At 42.8% G+C, this 7,412-nt stretch overlaps 1 long non-coding RNA gene across 1 annotated transcript; it reads left to right on the plus strand.

Annotated features, from left to right (window-relative positions):
• The first annotated feature begins 713 nt into the window (after positions 1-713).
• Positions 714-5,240, plus strand: LOC119180401 (uncharacterized). The gene is made up of 2 exons (XR_012885710.1): positions 714-1,486; positions 2,252-5,240. It is a non-coding gene; the product is annotated as an uncharacterized LOC119180401 (long non-coding RNA).
• Positions 5,241-7,412: the final 2,172 nt, after the last annotated feature.

Below are 7,412 nucleotides of genomic sequence, written 5' to 3' on the forward strand. Positions count from 1 at the left end.
CTCATCAAAAATACAGACGGTTGCTCACTGCCTGAACGACTTTCTGTTCTGCTAGTAAATTGTCGCAGCATAAAAAATAATGACGATAGCTTCATGTCCTTGATAGCTACCATTAAGCCCCAAATTGTAATGGGCACTGAATCATGGTTGGATGACTCTGTGTGTAATGTGGAAATCTTTCCGCCAGGTTTTACTGTCTATCGGAAAGACAGACATGGGCATGGCGGGGGAGTGTTTCTTTTAATATCAAATACATTGCCAAGCACTGAACCTTTTTTTTAAAACGACTCGGAATCTGTCTGGTGCCTCGTGAATTTATCCAAGGAAAACAATGTCGCGTTCGGGACATTCTATCACCCAGCGGGCAGAAGTGAGTCGTTCAGTTTACTGTCTGATGTGCTATCTGTTATGCCTAACAGCGTATTTCTTGGGGGAGATTTTAACTTGCCAAATTTTAGATGGAGTGCTGGATGTGGTATTGGTGACGGTTCCCGTATCTACTTAGAGTTTGAAGAATTGCTCGAATTGTATGACTTACAACAGTACGTGCTGGAACCTACACGAGAAAACTCAATCTTAGACTTGGTGCTTCGCAATGAACAAAACTTAGTATCAGGGATTACCGTGTGCCCAGGTATTAGCGACCACAGGGCTGTTGTCGCGGAGCTTAGCGTACAGCGTGTACGGACATCTCGGGCTCCACGAAGAAACGTGTTCAGCCAACACCACCTAGAAGACTTAAGGCCCCCTCGCCGCCTCCTCGCCCAAGCGCCTACGTCACCAAGCTCAGATCATCGCTCGGATGGCTGGGGCAACGCCACCTGTTGGCTGGGACCGACGGCGCGACAGCCCAGTCAGCCCAACACCACCTAGTGGTCAGCCTCGCCAACGTCTGCGTCACGTGAACAAGCAGGCTGACAAGTCCGGACAAGAACAGCTACAGATGGCTCGTAGTGACATCCGCAGTGACTGACTAGAACCAAAATAACTCATTCTTTTTTTAGTTTTTGCAGTGATTCGGGCTCAAACATTGCCAAAAGTTGCAGAATTTAACTACTCTGTTTCAATTAGCCAACTGTATTCTGAAAAAATGGCACGCCGAATTGGTAAAACATTATTAAGCAGCCGCATTACCATGCGTCTCCGTCGAATTTCGTTTCACCTATGCTGACCACAATGATCCAAGTTGCTCGTTGGAGCAGTTGGGGTCGTCCTCTCGCTTGCATTCGGATGTCGTTGGTTGGCTTGCGCGCGTGCATGTGCTTTGTTTACTCCTGCAAGATGTATATTTCCGATTCCTCGCTGTGGTTGTGCGTGTGAACGAAGTGCAGAAATGCCCGGCTGCTGTAGCGCTCCGAACTGCAGGTCGAACTACGCAGGACAGCCAAACGTGCGCGTGCACGTGTTTCCAAACGACCCGGTGCGGCGGGCGGCATGGACAAGAGCGGTTCCCCGAAAGGATTTTGCGCCTACAAAGAACACAGTGGTAAGATACGGCTTATAATTCGATACAGTGCTTGTCATTAGAGAGTGTCTCCGCAAACTGCTTTGCATTAGCGTTATACCGGGTACCATGGCCCTAAACGTGGAATGTTAAATATGTGTGGTCATCTAGCGGGGTCAAGATGAACCAGGCAAGCTTAGCATTGTTTTTGCAGCAATCTACTGCATTCCATTTCCCTAACGGGTAAATTCGCGGCGGCCGCCTATTATCGATTGAGCTGACCTTTATATCTTTTTCCTGAAGGAAACCACGCGAAAACAAACAAACGTGTCTATAATTGTGGTTGCACGAAGCGTCGCAAGATGTCCAAGGTATACCGTAATAATAATTATAGGGAAAAATAACGACTTTCTCCCATAAGGGGCAGACTGGGCTGTGAATTTACGTTTCTGCCATAATCGATTTAATTGAAGTAGATTTAAAAGGCATGAGGACAACTTAAAGAGAGGGAAAAAAATGAAAAGTTCTTAATTTTTTTTATGAGCCTGGTGGCGCACATGTCACCGCCCCGTTACACAGGGGACGCTCATAGCATCCATCCACCATGGAGAAGCTAAAAAAACTTTTACGCAATGCGCGTTTTAGCGGCTGAGCGTATCGATCACCAGCCTAATCGGCCTGGCTGAATGGTCGGAGCCTGAAACGTGCTCATATTTTGGTTTCATCAAAAGTCGAAAAGAACCGTCTCGCTTTCGACAGTGTATAAAACGTGGTCCCACATAATCCTTTTTTTTTTTGTCTTTTCAGCTCTGCGAGAAGCATTTCGTGTCCAGCGACTACGTGAAAACGTCAAAGTACACTGATGTGAAGACGGGGAAGACTATTGAAGTGCCACTGAAAGTCTTCCGGCTGAAGCCTGATGCGGTACCAAGTGTGTTCCCGAATTGTCCTCAATACCTCTCTCGTCAAAATGCGTGTACTCGGGAGGCACCAGAGGAGAAACGAAAACGTTTTGAGGACGAATCACTCCGCATTGCCATTGAAAAATCTCTGGAAGAAAAGCAACAACAAGACAAGCAGAACAAAGTTACAAGCTTTTCAGAATTTCTTCGTGCTCTGCCAAGCTTTAACACCTCACCGTTTTGGTCTGTGGTCAGCATGGACTCAAAGGTTCTATTCCTGGATTTGACTGTTGATCGGGGTGCCTCTGTGCGTTCATCGGTGATAGTTCAAGACAGCATGTGTGTGGAAGTGTACTTTGGTGAAACGCGCGTAGTGGTGCTTGATGGTGTAAGTGTGCCTGCTCAGTTACAGGACTTGCGGCAACTAAGTGACATCCTTCATCATGTTGAGTGTCTGCGCACTCCTCATTCTTCCAACAATTTTCAGTGGGCTCGTCAACTACTTGCGACTGTGATGGCACTGTTGGAGGAGCTCATATGCAATGATCAGCAACATAAGCTTCATGGATGGCCCCTGGAAATTGTGAAGTTTATAAAATCCCAAGTGCAGCTCATCCTTAATAATGCAGCGCGCTACCCGCCAGACCTGTTAGTATTTGCAAGTCTCCTCTACACCATTTCGCCGCATGCATACAGATTCCTTATAGGTTCACTGAAGGTAAAGTTGCCTCATCCTGAAACAATAAGACGTCTCTGCACCACTCAACAAATAAGCCCAGCCATGGAGCAGCAAGACTCTTATTTTTTGTCATATGCTAAAAAGGTTGCTACTACAATGAAAGAACATGAAAAGATAGTAACTTTAATGATGGATGAAATTCACATTCAGTCATACTTTGATTTCAAAGCTGGGTCAATAACAGGTGCAGCAGCCAACACTGCAAGCCCGGCTAAAACAGCATATGTCTTTATGACCCAGAGTCTGCTTTCTAATCACAAAGATGTTGTGCATATTTTGCCAGTCGCTACAATTGATGCAAAATGCTTGCATGATTTTTTGCGAATGCTAGTTTTAAAGCTCGAGCATAATGGGTTTAAAGTGATTGCTATCATCTCTGACAACAATTCTATCAACAGGAAAACAATGTCGTTGTTTTCAAGCCCTCCAAGACTACAGATAGTTTATAAACATCCAGCTGACCAATCGCGACCTTTGTTTTTTGTCGTGGACCCTGTCCACTTATTGAAATGTATCAGAAATAACTGGTTAAATCAGCGCAATGCAGGAAGGTGCATGTATTTCCCAGATCCAAAGAGTACAGAAGCCAAACCCAAGATTTTAACCGCATCGTTCAAGACTTTATGTGAGCTGCATGAGTCTGAACAAAGTGAGCTCTTGAAGATGGCTCCGACATTGTCATTAAAGGCATTAAATCCTTCTAACATGGAGAGACAAGATGTAAAGTTGGCATTGAGAATCTTTAATTCATCAACTGTGGCAGCACTTCACAATAGCAACCTTCAGCACGCTGACAGTACAGCTTTGTACATAAACACGCTGCTAACATGGTGGAATATTGTTAATGTAAAGACACCACGAAAGGGCCAGAGGCTTTCAGATGACCTGCAAAAGCCTATAACCTCAACATCTTGCCTCCAGTTACAGCATTTGGAGAAAACAATGCAGTGGCTAGACTACTGGGAAAGTTTGAAGCACGATGCAGGACATTTGACGAGGGAAACGCACTCAGCTTTCTGTCATACAACACACGCGCTCCACGAGATTACTATTTACTGCCTCAAAGAGCTTGGTATGCAATATGTTTTGCTAGGCAAGTTTCAAACAGATTGTCTCGAGGATCGCTTTGGTCGTTACCGTCAGTTGTCTGGGGCCAACTATCATGTGTCAATTAGACAGATATATGAGTCTGAGACAAAGCTGCGGTTACAGAAAGTGCTCGAGCTGCCAGACGTTGACATGGTGTGCGATATTCCTGTCATTAGTGCCAGCTCACTGCTAAGCCAGTTTGACATCACAGTTAATGACAGTGATATTGAGAACAAAGTGACAAGGCTGCCCGCTGTGACATATGTTGCAGGTTACTGTGCTCACGCAGCTCTAAAGAAACTGTTGTGCCAATCATGCAAAGAAAACCTAGTAATGGATGTTGCAGAGATAGACACTGCTAAAAATGTCCTCATTATGAGCATGACAAGGGGTGGGCTGAAGTTCCCACGTGAACTTGTTATAAATGCTGTGCTTACCATGGAAATAGTGCTCGATAAGCTTAGGAGTCCACGCTTTGCAACTCAGTTCTTTGCTCTTCCTAAACAGAAAGAAGTGTTAGTGGCCCTTGTGTATGACATCCTCAGTGATAATGATGACCTGGATGTTTGTGTTGATGGGCATGCTCCTCAACAGGTCATGCATTACATTTTAAGTGCAGCAGCAAACACCCTCCTAAACAACTTGTGCAAAACGGCTAACGACAAGATGTCTGCCACAAAGGCAAAAACATCAAATGACAAGTTGCCTGCAACAAAGGCAAAGCGAAAACTTGAAACTGTTAAAAATTGAAGTGTCCTTATGCACTTTTGTTTCAACAGTATTCTTTGTAAATGAACTGCTTTTTTATTTATCGTTGTCAAGTGAAATGATCTGCATCCTACCATTTGTGAGAAGGCTGCCAATCTTGTCAATCTTGTTCTTTCTGTTCTGTACGGAAATTGTGCACATATGTGTTCCGCATGCTTGAAGCAGCAATTCGTGCCAAAGCATAAAGTGCATTTCCAGAAAAGTTACTACAGCAACTTCCAGACGCTGAGCCACACATGCACTTTTATGCTGACTGTTATGCTGCATATAATAAACAAATATTACTACTGAGCAGAAATGAGTCATTTTCTCTTTGAACACGAACATGTTTCTTCCACTTTCAGCTGCTGACACTTTGTTTTCATGTAACGTCAAATTTTGCCATTTTTCCAGCATACCTGTTAGAGCTTTTGAAACTCTAGGAAGTAACATCCGGATGTATTAAATGTATTATTGGAACCACAGCAGGGTTGAAAGTTATTACCTGATATCTGCATTGACGATTGAAATTTAGGTAAGTCTCTTCCAATCATTTAGAAAACTCATGTATAATCAAATTAGCAGAATGCCTCCTTAAGAAGCGAGGCTACCATCTGTAGCGATTTTTCCCGCTCAAGCTGCGTGCGTAATTGTGGACGCGGCATTCTAGTTAGCTTCTGTGCGTAACGCGAGCGAATTTTACTTTTGTCGCAACCTGCCGCTTTGCGGAGCGAACGGGTGAGGTGAAGCCAACTTCCAGAACGATCCTACTTGCGTGACGTCACGGCGCCGTGTGGGGGCCTTGAGTTTTCTAGGTGGTGTTGGTTCAGCTATGACAGAGGAGATTATGTTGCTATTAGAACTGAACAAGAAAATTTCTTTCCTGCTCTTCAGCATATGTCAAAAGCACGCTGTCCCTTGGCTCTGTGATCAACATTTCGTGACAAAATGCTTGGATTGGTTGAAAGTCATGTTCCATGTAGGTACTTGCGTAAAAAGAAAACGCATAAACCTTGGTTTAACGCAGAAATACGCAAACTTGTCAGGAAAGCTAGACGCGCTTATAAAATATCTTCTGCTAATCCTAGTTTGGTAAACCACAATCACTTGGAAGAAATAAACAATTTATTAAAAGTAACAATTAAATCTGCAAAAGATTCTTCCTTTGTTAAATTAGGCAAAGACTTAAAAGAAAACCCGAAGGCATTCTGGAAGCATGTAAAACACAACCAAAAAGAAGATATATCTATACCAGCCTTCAACTGTCGACGGCAAAGCCGTGACGTCAGACAACCTGAGGGCAGAATGTTTTAATCAATATTTTAAATCAGTTTTTTCGCATGAAACTGACGAGCAGACATCGCTTCTAAACAATGCCGCCCAGAGCAATATTATGCCAGACATTCAAATTGATGTTAGTGGCGTCGATTCATTATTACGCCGCTTAGATGCAACAAAAGCCATTAGACCTGATGGACTGTCCCCAGTAGTTCTCGAAGAGTGTCATGACGTTATTGCTCCATATTAAGTACCATCTATGAACTCTCCCTCGAAACTGGTCTTATTCCCCAAGATTGGAAGATGGCAAATGTTACACCAGTTTTCAAATCTGGAGATAAGAAACTGAGAGAAATTTACAGACCGATCTCATTAACATCGGTATGTTGCAAAATATTTGAACACATTTTACATACCAATATATTTAACTTCCTTGATTCCGACGCTTTCTTTACTCCCTACCAGCACGGTTTTCGAAAATGTTATTCCTGTAACACACTGCTAATAGAATTTCAGCATTTCCTAACCAAAGCTATTGATAACAATAGTCATGTAGACGCAGTTTTTATAGATTTCTAAAAAGCATTTGACACTGTGTCCCATAAGCTCTTGGATGTAAGGCTTGCTGCATTGGGCATAAATAAAAAGGTTCAAAAGTGGATACGTAATTATTTGAATGATAGAACCCAGTCCGTTGTCTTAAATAATATCAAATCTTCCTCCATAGCAGTAACTTCGGGCGTTCCCCAAGGGAGTGTTTTAGGACCCTTACTGTTCCTAATTTACATAAACAACATAGTTGAAAACATTACATCACCCATAAAATTATTTGCTGATGACTGCATCATATACAGAGAAATCACGACTGAATCTGATACTAGCGTTTTGCAAACCGACCTAGATAACATAGCAGACTGGTGTAAAGAATGGAAAATGAATTTAAACATTAAAAGTGTTGCAGTGTAAGCTTCTCAAGGAAAATATCCAAATCATTTCATCAATATAACATCTATGGCATACTTATTAACACACACTGCCATTATAAGTATCTCGGTGTTCATTTTACTGAATCGTTTACATGGAACAAACACATTGACACAACCATAGCAAAAGCTAGTGGGATGTTATACTTTATTCGAAAAAATTTCAAACAGGCGACGCACAAAATTAAGGAAACTTTATATTTTTTGCAGGTCAGGTCCATACTTGATTA

The sequence above is a fragment of the Rhipicephalus microplus genome, chromosome 8 (assembly GCF_043290135.1).
Source record: "Rhipicephalus microplus isolate Deutch F79 chromosome 8, USDA_Rmic, whole genome shotgun sequence".
In the NCBI taxonomy this organism is placed as follows: domain Eukaryota; kingdom Metazoa; phylum Arthropoda; class Arachnida; order Ixodida; family Ixodidae; genus Rhipicephalus; species Rhipicephalus microplus.